General features: G+C 35.9%; 1 protein-coding gene across 2 annotated transcripts in view; it reads right to left on the reverse strand.

The window, feature by feature from the left end:
- Positions 1-17,716, reverse strand: part of LOC111055928 (zinc finger protein basonuclin-2-like) — a 436,060-nt gene that overhangs the window by 193,847 nt on the left and 224,497 nt on the right. The gene's annotated exons all lie outside the window — the stretch shown is intronic.

Here is a 17,716-nt window from a genome sequence, read left to right on the forward strand (position 1 = left end):
TTTGATGTATTTCAGGCAATTTTACCCATAATTACCCACTTTTCATATTCAATGGTAACTGTAGGAAAAATTTAATGTGAAATACTTGCGCAAAGTTCCTCTGCTGCACTCAAGAAACCATTCCGCCGTCGCCTACGGCTCGGGCGTAAACGTTTCTTTCGGTGCAGCAAACTGTCACTTTGCGCACTAGTTGCACAAATAACTATTTCCAACTGCTCGTCCATGTATATACAAGGTTTTTTTACAAATTTTGCATTTTAAGGATGATATGAAAGGAAAAGGAATTCCTCGATATTCCGATATCACTATATATACATGTACTCTATAGATAGGATTAATAAGACTATAGAATTATTCATAATCGATCAGCTGACAAGTGGATTATTCATTGTATACATCATATAGATGTCTGTAAAAGCCATGTCTATTTCTATAATGTTTCAATATTTTGTTTTGCAGTCATTGTATTATTATGCGTGCCCATCAGTATTAATATCCTCACATTTGAAAAACAAATTCAATAAGTGATTGAAAATAATCAAATGAACTAAATAATGCTAAATAAATTATAATATTTATGACTGAAAAAATTAATTTGAGGAATATTTTCATCAGATGGAAAGATTATCACGGAACTGGATGAATTATCATATGGAATACAAGTTCAAACATGAACTGAGTTTGTTAACATTGCAAACAGGTGACATCAGATTCTTGTAGATGAGGACACTGCGTGAGGTCTACTGCTCACAGAATCACTAGTTCATTTATATTTCATAATTATTACATTATTTGAATTCAGCTTGAAACATGTTAACACGTACTTCAACAGCTTCAAGGTATAACCTGCGGCCTATTGCCGAGGTCAAGAAAATAATAACTAATGATATTAGTAGTAAGCTAGTTTAAATAGGGAAAATCCTATCATATCAAGCAAGCAATTTCTGTATTATGGTTATGTGGTTATTTATGTATAACGGATCTCGAAAACGGCTCTAACGATTTTGTGATGAAATATAGAATATAGTAGGTTTATGATAAGAAAATTCGATTGCACTGGGTCAGGTCTTATCCCTAGGAAAACTCACTGAACTACATTGGAAGGATACTTCATACTTGGAAAAACAGCTGAGATTTTCGTCGTCTGTGGATAACGGAAGTGAGTAAGCGAGTGCGTCTGTGGAGAATCAAAATATCTCATCCCCGAAATTCATAAGCTGACGTATAGCCAGCTGTAGAATATGAACACGACCTAAAAGATGGAGGAACCTTGAGGGTTTTAAAGATAAAATTATGAATTTTGAAGGTTTATTAAAACTTGAGGGTTTGAAATGTAAAATTATTCATGATTGATAAAAATTATAATCATATTTGAAATAAAAAACATATTTCCGCGATGTTTCCAAATTCATCAAAAAAGTTGAATTTTCTTTTAATCCTTCAACCCTAAAACTTTTTTTAGTCGATGCACTCAGCTGCTAGGGGTCTCTTAGCCTTGATGGAAAGGCACGAGAAGTATTATCTAGAAATTTTAATCGACTTGATCAAAATAAGCTGATTTGTTGACATTCTAAATTAAAGTATATCATATTTTCAAAGTTAATCATTATTTTACAGTTTTAAGTGATGAGTGAGTGTTATTCTGTTATTCAATTTGTTGATTTGTAAACAATCTAAATTGGAACTTTTCTGTTTTCAAATGTTTGGACTGGAAATTGGACCTGTATTCAAGTGTATGGAGCATAAACTACTTTTTGGACTATTTATAGAGTAAGTTATAAATCGAAATTCGGGGAAGAAACAGTTTTGGGCTGTGGCTGTAAGTCCTTCCCCAATTATTTTAAAGAATTGTGTTCTGTTTATCAATGAATAAATAGAGAGGGAAGCTCGGTGCCCCGATGTTAGGGTTTTAATTGAAATAGGAAATTACTAAAATATTGATTATTGTATTTTCTCATGCAACAGGGCCCCGGTTGTACGTAGGTAGTGAGTGATTCCAGTAACTGGGACGCCTACCGGAGTCATGAAAACAAGGTTTCACAATAGTTATTTGTGCAACTAGTGCGCAAAGTGACAGTTTGCTGCACCGAAAGAAACGTTTACGGCGAGGGCGGAATGGTTTCTTGAGTGCAGCAGAGGAACTTTGCGCACGTATTTCACATTAAGTTTTTCCTACAGTTACCATTGAATATGAAAAGTGGGTAATTATGGGTAAAATTGCCTGAAATGCATCAAATGTTTTTCTGTGTAATTTTATTATTGATAAAAACCTTAATCCTAAAATCTTAAAGTCCTCGTTGTCCTTGGTTATAATATATAATGAATAATAATTAGCGCGTTGTGCTTGGTTGCACCTCTGCTCACTATAGCAGCCACAGCAGTCACTGTTACCAACTTCATTTTGATTTTGCTGCACTGTTGCTCCATATAACCTACTAAGTATTTTGCGTTGCCATGTTGCAAATCTGGAGTGCAGAAAAATTTTTCCCGCACTAGAGCGGAAAAGTGATTCTTTGCGTTCTGTAATCAGTGCAGCAATGGCCACTTTTCAACGTAACTGTAGGAAATAGTATATTTCGCACCTAGGGCCGAAAATGAGACTTTTCCGGCTCGAAATCGGTTTTCAAGTCCGAGGCCGTAGGCCGAGGACTAGAAAAGATTGAGAGCCGGAAAAACATTTTTGCCCGTGGTGCGAACGCTATTTTTCGCCACACAGAGAAATAAACAATATATATGAGAATAATTGTTTATTAAGCAGTTCCGAAAACAAAAGTGGAATGTCATAGCTCTAGCTATTAGTATAGTTATTAGTATCGTTTAGTATCTAGTTATTAAAGTATAGAAAACTGAAGAATACATAATACTTGGAAACCTCACAGAATCATATTGATTTTTCCAATACATCAATAAATTTTAGTTCTATTAGGATCCTCCTCAATTTGAATCAGGCAGCCTTTTGTTTTCCCAATTCCAAAAAAAATACCTAAAATACTCGTTTCACTGGGAATTCGTGTCTGATAGTAGCCTACATTATAACTGAAGAATATAAATTATTACTCATTTTATTGTGATCTATTCATGTTTTTCTTATGAAATTCAATAAATTATAGGCCTACAGCATGAATACTATGTCCAATTCATTTGTACTGGTGGCAAAATTTTACATTGAAAATAATTATTTGATAAAATCCAAGTTCAATAGTAATGAAAACAAATTCCTTCAAAAAATAATTGATAATAATACGTTTCGAGGGAAAAAATTAAGAACAAAAAATGGGAAGCATCGGGGGATTTGAACCGAGGTACCATCGCTCCGTAAGCAAGCTCCTTACCGCTGCGCTACATAGACGTTCGTAAATAGTAGTCTTATAACCTGCTGATAAAAATACACACTTTGGGCTATGGAACTTCAATTAGCCTATGGTAGCATAGATGAATTTGAACATTAATATTCTGAAAAATCTAGAAGGAAAATAGAAATTTGGGCTTCCAGGTGCACGAGATTGATATTTTTAGAATCTATGTTCAAAATTTGGAGATCTAAATCATTCCCGTTTTTCCGGTATGCAATCCACAAGTTGACATGTTTTGATGCGAACAAACACAACCCCACTCTCTCTTATTATATAGAAGAAGAAGATATCTTACCTCTATTTCATTCATCCAATAAAATGATAGTATATTACTGCAGAATACTTTATTCAATTCTAGAAGCATAAACTGATTCTGTTTCATAAACTATTTGTTAAAACGTTCAGCACCATGGATATTGCCCAAGTAGTTCCAAAACTATCCACCAGGTTTTGTGTTAAACGCAGTACTATGAGGTTTGAGGTTAGATTCTATTATACTCTGAAAATTGAATTTGAGTAATTTATATTATCTTATTTGTATTTCATTCATCCAAATGATATGATAGTATCTTATTGCAAAATACTTTATTCAATTCTAGAAGCATAAACTGATTCTGTTTCATAAACTATTTTGTAAACCCGTTCATATCAAATCAGAATCAGCTGTTATTCAAGGTCATTTTACAGCCCTAGGGCCGTAAAGTTTTACCGGCCTGGTCGGAAAACAATCACTTTCGGCCACCATATGACGCACGTAAACCAGCTCATTACATCCAAGTGTGGCGAAAAAGTTATTTTTTGGAAGATCATTGATCATTCTCTCAACAACACTCAAAACTGAGAGAGCTATTTTCACTCCCTTCTCCCTTTGATAAAGGAAACAGTGAGCATGTTGATCACAAGTCATTCACAATGCAACAGGGAATGAACAGGGATGAAAATACTCCCTTCTTCTGGAAGCAGCCCCTCTTTTTGCGGTGACACTACAACAATGCATGTTGCCGTATCATTGTTTACAATTGCAGTGGAGCTCTTCTAAACACCGCTTTATTTCTTCAACAATTGGCTTCTGTCACCATAACGACAGTTATACACAATCACTGTGAGTGTGTGTATATTAGATGACTGTCAGTAATTATATTCATTGTGACTATACAGAGTGAATCATATGTATGGAAATCCTTCAATAAATTGAAGACTGTTGTGGATATAATACTGTAACTTTCAGGATAAGTTATTGGTCAAATACTATACCTTTTGAAGTACAACTGATTCTCAACCCCTCATAAGGGGGTGACTTAGGGGCTGAAACTCGAATATTTTAAACGTAAACACCCATTGTGTGGTATATCATTTTAGAGGCCTTTTTGAAACAAGTAAGATGACATCTTATGTTCTATGATACTTGAATCCAAAATGGCGGCTGATTGAAGTTTTACTTTTTAAAGAAATGAGGGGTTGTAACTCAAATATTTTGAACATAAACACCCATTGTGTGATATATCATTCCAAAGGCCTTCTCAAAACGAGAAAGATGACATTGATGAGAATGTTCTATGATAATTTTATTCAAAATGACGGCTGATTGAAGTTTGAGATTTAAAAAAAATAATTATTATTGATACATTTCAATCAGCGGCCATTTGGGATAGAAACATCATAGAACATTTCTAGTGATTTCAACTTTCCTGTTTTGAGAAGGCCTTTAAAATGATGTGCCACACAATGGGTTTTTAGATTTAAAATATTCGAGTTACAACCCCTAAGTCACCCCCTATGGGGGTTTGGAATTTAGTTGTACATCAAAAGGTAGAGTATTTGACCAATGACTTATCCTGAAAGTTACAGTATTGTATTTACAACAGTCTCTGATTTATTGAAGGGTTCCCATACAAATGACTCACTCTGTATAAAAGACTTTCAAGAATATTATTATTCATCGAGAAATTTGAATCATTATGATTCCATCATGAGTTAATTCACTCCAATGATTCATCAGTGAAGGTGAAATTCGAATTTCTAATATAATCATGTTGACTACTTTGGGATTCGCCTGTAATCTTTGTAAATCGAGCCTCATAATTACCTTAAAAATACCTGTTTGTTTTTTCTCTAGTGTTGATTTTGCCTCCCCATAGCAGAAATACCATACGCATAGTAATAACTTGTTAAATGAATGTATGAATCAAAATAGTTATTTGTGCAACTAGTGCGCAAAGTGACAGTTTGCTGCACCGAAAGAAACGTTTACGCCCAAGCCGTAGGCGAGGGCGGAATGGTTTCTTGAGTGAAGCAGAAGAACTTTGCGCACGTATTTCACATTAAGTTTTTCCTACAGTTACCATTGAACATGAAAAGTGGGTAATTATGGGTAAAATTGCCTGAAATGCATCAAATGTTTTTCTGTGTAATTTTATTATTGATAAAAACCTTAATCCTAAAATCTTAAAGTCCTCGTTGTCCTTGGTTATAATATATAATGAATAATAATTAGCGCGTTGTGCTTGGTTGCACCTCTGCTCACCATAGCAGCCACAGCAGTCACTGTTACCAACTTCATTTTGATTTTGCTGCACTGTTGCTCCATATAACCTACTAAGTATTTTGCGTTGCCATGTTGCAAATCTGGAGTGCAGAAAAATTTTTCCCGCACTAGAGCGGGAAAGTGATTCTTTGCGTTCTGTAATCAGTGCAGCAATGGCCACTTTTCAACGTAACTGTAGGAAAAAGAATTTTCATTATGAGGTTAGATATTCTGATTTCGATAATTATCCTGCTACATAGCCTACAAAATTCCAGCCAATTCGGCAAAGGTGCAAAGTTGGAAAATAATTAATAGAGTTATTTGCTTTTTACTTCCCTTGCCCTATTACCATACTATGTAAGGAAAGTATTGCTTTCCGAAAAAATTAAGGTACCCCAATTTCTAAATTTCTTTACGTTTCAAGGTCACCTGAGTCCAAAAAAGTGGTTTTTGGGTATGGTCTGTATGTGTGTGTGTGTGTGTGTGTGTGTGTATGAGTGTATGTGCGTCTGTGTACACGATATCTCATCTCCAATCAACGGAATGACTTGAAATCTGGAACTTGAGGTCCTTACAATATAAGGATCCGACACGAACAATTTCGATCTAATGCAATTCAAGATGGCGGATAAAATGTTGAAAATGTTGTAAAAACGGGGTTTTTCACGATTTTCTCGAAAACGGCTCCAACGATTTTGATCAAATTTATACTAAAAATAGTCATTGATAAGCTCTATCAACTGCCACAAGTCACATATCTGTAAAAATTCCAGGAGCTCCGTCCCATCTATGCAAAGTTTGATTTTAGATTCCCAATTATCAAACTTTAGGTACAATTGAAACAAAAACTTCCAAATGGAAAGCTTGAGCATGAAAATCTCTACAATTAATGTTCAGTAACATTTTCACCTAAAATTCAAAATAAGCTTGAAATCCGAGAAAATGTTATTATTTCAATTGCAAACTGTTAGCAACTGTTGATTCTATTAAATCATTCACTATGAAGAGATAGCAAACTTTGTGTGTCTCCAGCGTTACTGTCCTGTCACCAGCTGGTTTGGATCTTTGAATAGTAGACTTGAGATGCGCGGGAACACTAGCGTCAGGTGATCAATTCTCATAACGGCAAGGAAAGTTGTGTGAGTGCGCCACACCAGATTTTTTCAATGAAAGACAAGGCAAGCGAACCAATGATAATTAGATGCCAAACGTGATTAGAACGAGAATCTTGAATTATTATTCAACTATAGTTGGAAATAAAGGTTTATTTTATTTGAGAGACAAGGAAAGAGAACCGATGCTGACTTCATGAATCTGAAATGTTATAGTATTCAACTATGGAGTACCTTGAATGTCACATTGAGCGTGAATGTCACCAAAACTAGTGTTACCAACTGATAATCAACAAGTGAAGTGTCTTTTGCTAGCTTTCATACTATAATTGCAGCGGCCCTCAATACGATTGAGTTGGTGACCTTGAAAGTTACTCTTGCCTTATATTAGCATAAATGGCTATATAACGACATCACATAATCGTGATTCTCATAGCATTCTAAATGAACTCATAGAAGAGTTTATCAGTATTAAGAGGAAAAGAGAGAAAGAATAAGAGATTGAGTGAGAGAAAATGTGGAAAGTGAAAGAGACACAGAGGAGAGAGGGAATTTGAGGAGATTACAAAGTTGGAGGGAGGGTTCGAATGAATACTTCTCTTAATTGTACGAGCGTTAGCGAGTTCTCACTATTGACTAACTGAAGACCAATGTCGTTGTCCGTCTGTATGTTCTACTAGTCAACATGCCTGGTCTCGAGAAAATTATTGCATTACAATAGACAGAATAATAAAAACAAAAGAAAGTTGTCTGGGACAGGAGTAACAAAATCACAAAGATCCTATTCCACAAACCCATTGCAATGATTGCACATAACTGAATCATCATATTTCTTTGACACTGTTGTACTTTTTACAACAGCGCGACTGCCGGAAGGTTATGGCAGCGGATTGGTGGCCAGAATAGTGATAATGTCCGCGAAACTCTTTTGGTGATATCAAGGACTATCCCAAGGATGAACTCCAATATTCGTCAAGTTGTCCTACAACGATCTCTCAAACGAAATTGTCCCAGCTTCAAAAACACACATTATTACTGAAATAATTAGACTATTATACCCAACCCCAATATTCTCCAACTCTAGAATTCCGAGAGTGTACAGGATGAATGGAAACAATGAGAAAAACAGGTTGATATCCATTCCTTGACCCAAATTGTTTTCATGCGTCATTCGTAATAATTGTTTTGCTTTGTTTTTGTGTGTTTGTGGTCAGACCAGCTCAATGAGACGTAACCGTACATCCAAATTGGTCAACGGTGGACAGAATGGTGGAGAAGGAAAAGAGGAATAACAGGAAGGACAATAAGAGTAAGATGGAGAAGAAGTAGAAGAGGTAGAAGTATGTAGACCCGCGGTTGAAGGTGAACGATTATTATACGGTTTTGATTGCAGTATGAGAAAATTATTGTAATCTTTTTTTAGAAGCTGAGTAGTTGTTTCGACTAGACGATAGGGTCAGTACTAGACTGGACTGGGACTGTACGATTGATTCAATTATTTCTGTCATATGATCCTCATAGGTTTCAACTCAGTTGAAAAGGAGAAGGAAGAGGAGAAAAAAATAAGGAGGAAGATGAGGATGAGGAGGAAAAGAAGAAGGAGGAGAAGAAGGAGGAGGAGGAAAAAAGGCGAAGGAAGAAGAAAAAGTACGAGAAGAAGAATAAAGAGAAGAAAAAGAAGATGAAGAAGAAGAAGAAGAAGAAGAAGAAGAAGAGGAGGAAAAAGAAGAAGAAGAAGGAGAAGGAGAAAGAAGAGTAAGATGATGATTCCTGATATTATAACAATGACATTGCAAAGAATGATAAGGAGGCGGAGGTGGAGGAGGAGGAGTAGGGGGAGGAGGAGGAGGAGGAGGAGGAGGAGGAGTAGGGGAGGAAGAGGAGTAGGAGGAGGAGGAGGTGAAGGAGAAGGAGGAGAAAAAGAAGTAGAAGAAGAAGAAAAGGAGAAGGAGTAAGAATAAGAAGAAGGAAAAGAAGAAGAAGAAGAAGAAGAAGAAGAAGAAGAAGAAGAAGAAGAAGAAGAAGAAAAAGAAGAAGAAGAAGAGAAGAAGAAGAAATTTGAGAAGAAGCAAAAAAGAAGACGAAGATGAAGAAGTTCACACATATACAGTAGCATTCAGTACATGATGTAGGGTGGCGAGTTGATAAGCCACCACTTATAAATCATTTTCCTCTTTCAAGTGAGTCAGGGCAGAAGGGAGTGAGGAATAGTTCTTGAGCTAGGGAATGACACAGCCTTACTTCACACCCTTTCCTTCCTGCCCTCTGCGCCAAACGAAAAGAAAGGGAATTCCAAATGACAACCCTTGGGACCCATTTTAATATGTCACAACTCTGTCTGGCAGGTTATTATTTTCTTTGGGGTTATCTTGCCACTTAACCCTACCTCCATTCGCTTCCTCCAACTCCTTCTCCTCCTCCTCCTCATCATTCTTTGCAATGTCATTGTTATAATATCAGAAATCATCATCAACATCATCATCATCATCACATAGGCCTATGAAACAACTTGTTCAATAAAATTATTGTCTGCTGTAATTGGAAAAGTCATAATTCGAAAAGTGGTGATTCGGAAGCAGAAAATTAATTTAGAACTGGAATATCCGATAATAATCAAAGACCAAGATAGCAGCATCTATATAATAAGAGAGAGTAGGGTTGTGTTTATTCGTGTGTTCATTTGTTCGTTTGTTCGCATCAAAACATGTCAACTTGTGGATTGCATACCGGTAAAACGGGAATGATTTAGATCTCTAAATTTTGCACACAGATTCTAAAAATATCAATCTCGTGCACCTGGAAGCCCAAATATCAATGTTCCTTCTAGATTTTTCATAATTAATGTTTAAATTTCATTAATGGTACTCTCGATGTCATTAAAAAATCACCATATCATATGGTCGAAATTAAAAAAGGAACATCTGTTTCTATATTACTTACTACCTGAAAAACATAGTTCTGAAACTTCGTTTTCCTGATGCAATGTTCAGGCCTACACGTGGCATGGATTATTAATTTTTCAGCTAGAACAATTTTTGAGACAAAGTGCTAAATAAACGTCTACAGTTTCATCAATGCTGTATCGGCAATATGAAAACGCATGCAGTTAATATGTCTTTGAATGAAGGTGTTGTTATTTACATAAAGAAATTATATTCTTCCATTTTTATTTAATTGAAATTTCTAAATTATTCGAGCCATGATAAAATGACTGACTCACTGTACAGTCAGTCGAGAATTTCAATATTGGAATAAGGGGTATTTTGGCAAGCTGAGCAAAAAAATGAGGTCATATGCACCTTTTCGTTATATCTTCAAATGAAAAATGAGTTTTGTGGGTTGTCAAAACTCCCTCTGAAAGGGAAACTATTCAACTTATTCTATCCTTTAGTAAAATAACAATGATCATTCATCCATGTATCATCTTCTATACTATAATAAAGGAAAGAACTGGATTATAAACGTAGCCTATACAGGTGTAAAGTATAGGGAAATTATGTTTGACGCATTATCACGTCAGAACTACTGGACTGATTAACTTGAAATTTTGCATATAGATTCTTGCTTAACCGAGGGTGGTTATAGACCAATTTTAAATTCTTCAAGATTTGATTACATCAAGTTTTCAGTTTGACAAGTTTTCAATTATTTGTCATGCTTCCAGTTTGTATGGAAGCAGCAGAAGATTTCTCTTGAAAGGGAAATTAGAAGATAGGTATGATTGGGGATCCTTTTCGAATGATAAAAACAGGCTTTCCGTCACAAACAAATTTTCTCCGCCATTTTGAATCCAACTTCTTCTTTTAATTGAAAGGTGGTCATACTGATTCACTTGAAATGCAGCATATAAATTCTTAATCAACCGAGGATTCTTATAGGCCTATTTTGAATTCTTCTAGATTTCATTACGTCAAGTTTCAAGAAAGACCCTTGCGAAGCACGGGTTACCTGCTAGTCAGTCAATATGAGCGTGAATATTATGAACTGGAATATTTTGATACATTCTATACTATGAACAGCAGACACCAATCTTGGACTATGGATTTTGAAAAACCTACATGTTTATCATGATTAACTCATATAAATAACTTGATTGATATTTATATTCATTTCGCAGTTTGCTCATTTATATTAATAATCATTATTGAACGAAATTTCTAATTAAATGCCGTAAATCACCTCTAAGACCTCTGCTACTGCGAATATTGAGAACAGGGTTAACAGCTAGATGGAAATTTTGAAAATTTTTCTTTTATTTCCGTTCAGTGAAAATAATAATTATTCATCAATTAGCAATTCAACAAATTCAATTTCTAATCTATTTCCATTTATATTCTTAGCATGCACAATCTGGCTCATCAAGGACAAACTGACTTATCCCATAACTACTGTTAATTTCAAATTTTGAAAGAACAAGGTACAAAAAGGAGGTTATGTTTTTTCACTTTATCACATCGAGACAAGTTTTGAGTCCGGGAATTCACAAACCAAATAAAAAAAATCTGGTGAGGAGCACTCACACAACTTTCCTTGCCGTAATGAAAATTGATCAACTGACACTTGTGTTCTCGCGCATCTCAAGTCTACTTTTCTAAGATCTGAGCCAGCTGGTGACAGGACAATAGCGCTGCAGACACACGAAGTCTGCTATCTCTTCATAGTGGATGATTTAATAGAATCATCTACTGAACATTAATTCTACTGAACATTAATTGTAGAGATTTTCATGCTCAATCTTTTCCACTTGAAATTTTTTGTTTAAATTTTATCTGAAGCCTGATAATTGGCAATCTAAAATCAAACTTTGCATAGATGGTGCAGTGCTCCTAAAATTTTTACAGATATGAGACTTGTAGAAGTTGATAGAGCTTATCGATGACTATTTTAGGTATAACTTTAATCAAAATCGTTGGAGCCGTTTTCGAGAAAATCGCGGAAAACCCTGTTTTTGACAATATTTTCTTCATTTTAGCCGCCATCTTGAATCGCATTTGATCGAAATTGTTCGTGTCGGATCCTTATAGTGTAAGGACCTTAAGTTCCAAATTTCAAGTCATTCCGTTAATTGGGATATGAGATATCGTGTACACAGACGCACATGCAATCATACACACACACACACACACACACACACACACACACAACACACACACACACACACACACACACACACACACACATATATATATATATATATATATACAGACCAATACCCAAAAACTACTTTTTTGTACTCAGGGGACCTTAAAACGTATAGAAATTCAGAAATTGGGGTACCTTAATTGTTTTCGGAAAGCAATACTTTCCTTACCTATGGTAATAGGGCAAGGAAAGTAACCAGATTGATATAAACTAGATTGATAATGCATTTATTGAGTAATGTGTAGAATAGTAGAATCATCAGGATATATTTAGGACTAACAGGAAACCCGTGCTGCGCAAGGGTCTATTTTGAAACTTGCCAAACTGAGAACTTAACCTAATGAAATCTTGGAGAAATGAAAATAGGCCTATAATACTTATTACCATGGACTAAATAAACAGTTCCATCGTCGGTTGATTCATAATTTATATGCATAATTTCAAGTTAATCAATTGGATAGTTGAGACGTGATGATACGTCATAGTTTTCCTATCCCGTATGGCGTATAAGCCAGTCCTTTCTTTATTATAGTATAGATGACGACAAGGATATGTGCAGGAGTATAAAAATTTGATAAGAGGTATCATCCGGATATGATAGTATGTTTAAAGAGGTGGTCTTCACCAATTACTGTACCTGAGAAGTTTAGGAACTCAAGAGGTGTAACAAGGCAACTCCTTTGTGACAATAATAATTGGTCACTTAATTTCTTCTCCTCTTCCACCACCATTCCTACAGTCAATCTCCCCCCCTTACCCATCATCATTGTCCAACTGCATGTGACAATCGGCCAATCATTGTTCTTCTTTCTCTTCCTCATTTCCTTTCTCAAGTGTCAAGTGGCGAGGAGGACATATGTTATTATTGGAGGATAATTTGCTGCTTCTATTTGGAGTGGGCGGATGTTGACACACTGACATTGAGTTGACAATTTCAACTACTTTCGTATATACATTGCCACGCCCATTACATGTCAACCTGCTCAATCATTCAGCTCCTTCTTCTTCCTCTTCTTCTTCTTCTTCTTCATCTTCTTCTTCTTCTCCGACTTCTTCTTCTTCGACTTCTTCTTCTTCTTCTTCTACTTTCTGTTATTCTCCCTCTCCTTCTTCTCCCTCTGCTACCTTTCCTGCCCATGAGAATATTTGTAAATATAGATCAGTCATATATTCTAGCATCAACATCACTGTCCCACACCAATCAGTACACCGACTATAAACTTACTATTTTATGTGACTACTAGGTGTCACCGTTCACCGACTATTACGTTTTACTTTCCTTGCCCTATTACCATAGGTAAGGAGAGTATTGCTTTCCGAAAAAATCAAGGTACCCCAATTTCTAAATTTCTATACGTTTCAAGGTCCACTGAGTCCAAAAAAGTGGTTTTTGGGTATTGGTCTGTATGTGTGTGTGTGTGTGTGTGTGTGTGTGTGTGTGTGTGTGTGTGTGTGTGTGTGTGTGTGTGTGTGTGTGTGTGTGTGTGTGTGTGTGTGTGTGTGTGTGTGTGTGTGTATGTGTGGTGTGTGTTGTGGTGTGTGTGTGTGTGTGTGTTGTGTGTGTGTGTGTGTGGTGTGGTGTGTGTGTGTGTGTGTGTGTGTGTGTGTGTATGTGTATGTGTGTGTGTGTGTGGTGTGTGTGTGTGTGTGTGGTGTGTGTGTGTGTGTGTGGTGTGTGTGTGTGTGTGTGTGTGTGTGTGGTGTGTGTGTGTGTGTGTGTGTGTGTGTGTTTGTATGAGTGTATGTGCGTCTGTGTACACGATATCTCATCTCCCAATCAACATAATGACTTAAAATTTGGAACTTAAGGTCCTTACACTATAAGGATCCGACACGAACAATTTCGATTTAATGCAATTCAAGATGGCGGCTAAAATGGCGAAAATGTTGTCAAAAACAGGGTTTTTCGCGATTTTCTCGAAAACGGCTCCAAAGATTTTGATCAAATTTATACCTAAAATAGTCATTGATAAGCTATATCAACTGCTAAAAATTCCAGGAGCTCCGCCCCATCTATGCAAAGTTTGATTTTAGATTTCCAATTATCAGGTCTCAGATATAATTTTAACGGAAAATTTCGAATGGAAAAGATTGAGCATAAAAATCTCTTCAATTAATGTCAAGTAACATTTTCACCTAAAATTGATAATTAGCTTGAAATTTGAGAAAATGTGATTATTCAATTGCAGTTTGTTGGCAACTGTTGATTCTATTGAATCATTCACTTTGAAGAGATAGCAGATCTCCTGTGTATCCAGCGTTATTGTTCTGTCACCAGCTGGCTCAGATCTTTGTTTATAAGTAGACTCTCATGCGCGTGAACACTAGCGTCAGGTGATCAATTTTCATAACGGCAAGGAAAGTTGTGTGAGTGCGCCACACCAGATTTTTTGATTTCTCATCAATTCACTAGTATTTGTTTGACGAATACAATCACATATTGATGGTAAAATGAAGAAGAACTATTAGAAGCAGAGGAGAAAATAAAAACGAGTGTTTGTAGCTAAAGGGTGGAAAGCGAGCCACCCCAGAGTCACTCTTGAAACAATCAATCAACCCCTGGTAATCACTCTCAACTGCCTGACTCACTCAATATCTCTCTCACAACCTCTCACTCTGTCTCTCTCTTGTCAGTTGTTGTTAACAGCTTGCAGCCAACTCATTGCGATTCTATCAGTCATTCATTCTCTTCTGTTGTATTGGTTGAGCTACTGACAACAGCAATCTTTCTCCCTACTTTTTCTCACTCTACAGCCATTCTCTCACTCACTCTTCCCTCAAACAAACAATCACACACACATTCTCTCTTTGTCATACCGTCTCCTTCACGCACTCTCTCTTTCTCTTTCTTTCACTATCACTCTGGTTGTATGTTGATGAGAAGTATACTATAGTGGGGTCCACGTTATAACGGCACTGGAGAAAGATAGGAGAACAACGTTGCCGATCTTCATTTGCATTCTTGACGGTAGCTGATACAGGTTCATTGATGTGATATTAATTGTTCATTCTCGTTTAAAATAATCAATTATATTTCAACGAACAATAAATATTATATTTTTCAATAATTTGATAATGAATTAAGATGAAATATTCTATTAATTGATCATTATTTCTACATTGTTAAAAGCCGATCTGACAACAGCGCAAAGCGAAAGAGAGATAGCACTATTCGCTTTGTTGAATGATTATCGATTATGAATTTTCAATTGGATTATCAATTTTAAAATAAATTAATGTTGTTATTAATGACAAAATTACACAGACGAACATTTGATGGATTTCAGCCATCATTTTACTCATAGTCACCTACTTTTCATATTCAATGGTAACTGTAGGAAAAATTTAATGTGAAATACGTGCGCAAAATTCCTCTACTGCACTCAACATACCACCATTCCACACGAGCCGAAGGCGAGTAAACGTTTCTTTGCGCACTAGTTGTACAAATAACTATTCCTAAGAACTTGGGATTAGGATCCTTATTCCTAAGGACGATGGAGTAAGTGAATTTTGTTGTCCAACGAACTCGATCTGTAGGTTCAAAGAATAAAATATAAACAGACGGACGACGACTTTGACATTCATCAAGTCAAAAGTGAGAACTCGCTAACGCTCGTTCAATAGGGAGAAAAGGAAAAAGATCAACAACAAAAATAACGAGCAGAAGATGGAGAAGGAGGGAAATGAAGCGAGGGGAACAAAGCAATGAGAAGGAAAAAGTGAGAATAAAGAGTGATAAGTGATTGAAGAGTGGAGAGAGACATGTGTACTGTGTAGAGAGTGACAGAGTTTGAAAATCTATGATTAGCTAACCGGCGTTGGCCAGTTATTTAATGACTGAGAGTCATTAATGACAAGCCAGTCAGTCGCTTTGCCTTCTACTCCTATAATTACAAACCAAAGCAGCCAGGGTTCTACTCCAACTCAGGACTTGTTCGATTATTACTTTCGTTCAAAATTTTTGTCGTTTTTCATTCTTATTTGACTCACACAGACCAATCTCCTCCACCTCCTCCTCCTCCTCCTCCTCCTCCTCCTCCTCTCGTGACGTTTGTTATTCAGCCATATATTTCTTTATTTTTCTTTATTTTCCAAAAAAACCTTACAAACAAAGAAAACGAAAAACAATAAGGGAACTTACTTATATAGATATGCTTTTATGATTGTCACATAAGTTTTTGTTTGTTCGGTTACACAGTTCGAGTCCTGTATAAAAAATAGGTATAGTGAGGTGCACGTTATAATGGCAGTGTTTGATTAGCAATGGTATTGCTATTCTTGTCTATCATTCAACAAAGCGAATAGCACTGTCTCTTTTTCGCTTTGCTCTGTTGCCAGATCGTCTTATAACAATGAAGGATTAATTAACAAAATAATTCACGTAATATTATATAAATTTATTATGGAATTATTAAAAAGTATAATTTATTGCTTGATAAAAATATAATTATTGATGATTTTAAACGAGGATGAACAGTTTCACACCCCAGGGATTTTTTTTCTGTTCTGGAGTTGACAATATCAAACAGATGGAAATTTATGCCCAGTCTAAATTAGGTTTGTGGTATTGTCAACTACTCTCCACCACTTCCAGTCAGTAATAGCATTCTACAAGGTCACCAGCTCATCTTGTTCTTCGTTTGGGGTGTCTAACACCCCAGAATGTCTTTTACGTAGGACTTTTATCAAACACTTTTATTACGAAGATTAACTAGTATTGTCACTACGAATGTGGTATGGGATGATGGATCAGATTGGAATAAATGCTATGATTCTCTACAACTTGAGATTCAAAACAATAAAATGAAGAGACATGAGCTTTTGATGAAGTTGTCATTGGCAATGATCAAGCCATCCGTTCAAACCGGATTAGGAGCTCCAACACAGAAGAACATACGTACTTCTAAAATAAGTATAAATATTGATAAGCAGTGCACTACTTCTTATTTTTGTATGCACTTGGAACAAAAATAATTAAGAAATGATGAAGTATGGTCTAAGTACTTGTTTTTTCATATTTTTCAAAGAAAAAAACAAAATTAAATTGGGGTGTTCAACACCCCAGTGTGTCTACTGTATTAGCATAATGTAAGTGTGTCTCTTTAGGGATATTATTACATCAATACACCTGTATAAGCAACCATCTATAGAAGGCATTGACAAAACAGAGGTTCGGCAACGTTTTTCTCTCATCTTTCTTCTCTGTCATTATAAGGTGGACCTCACTATAGTTGTCCCTGCTCCTTTTCTTAATTGTATATCAAGCTATACCTATATATATATATAGCTCCACGAACTTGTACTGGTGGTATAATTATTGTATAGTAGTTATTTGCGGGGACGAGTGACCTTCGATTTCAGATGTGATTGGTCGTTTTTCATCGATATTTCGCTTTTAGAATAATGTCTACCTGCTTTGATTCAGGTTTTATGTGTTTGTCATCCACTTCACTTGTTTAGCCAGTGTCTGTCTCTATCCTAAAGAACTGTATTGAGTAGTTCTTCAACTACTGTTGGTTCAATAATTTCATGTACTACATAAGTAGGCTGATATTACTGATAGGTTAATTTTTAATACCACT

This window comes from Nilaparvata lugens, chromosome 9 (genome assembly GCF_014356525.2).
Source record: "Nilaparvata lugens isolate BPH chromosome 9, ASM1435652v1, whole genome shotgun sequence".
NCBI classification, from domain to species: Eukaryota; Metazoa; Arthropoda; class Insecta; order Hemiptera; family Delphacidae; genus Nilaparvata; species Nilaparvata lugens.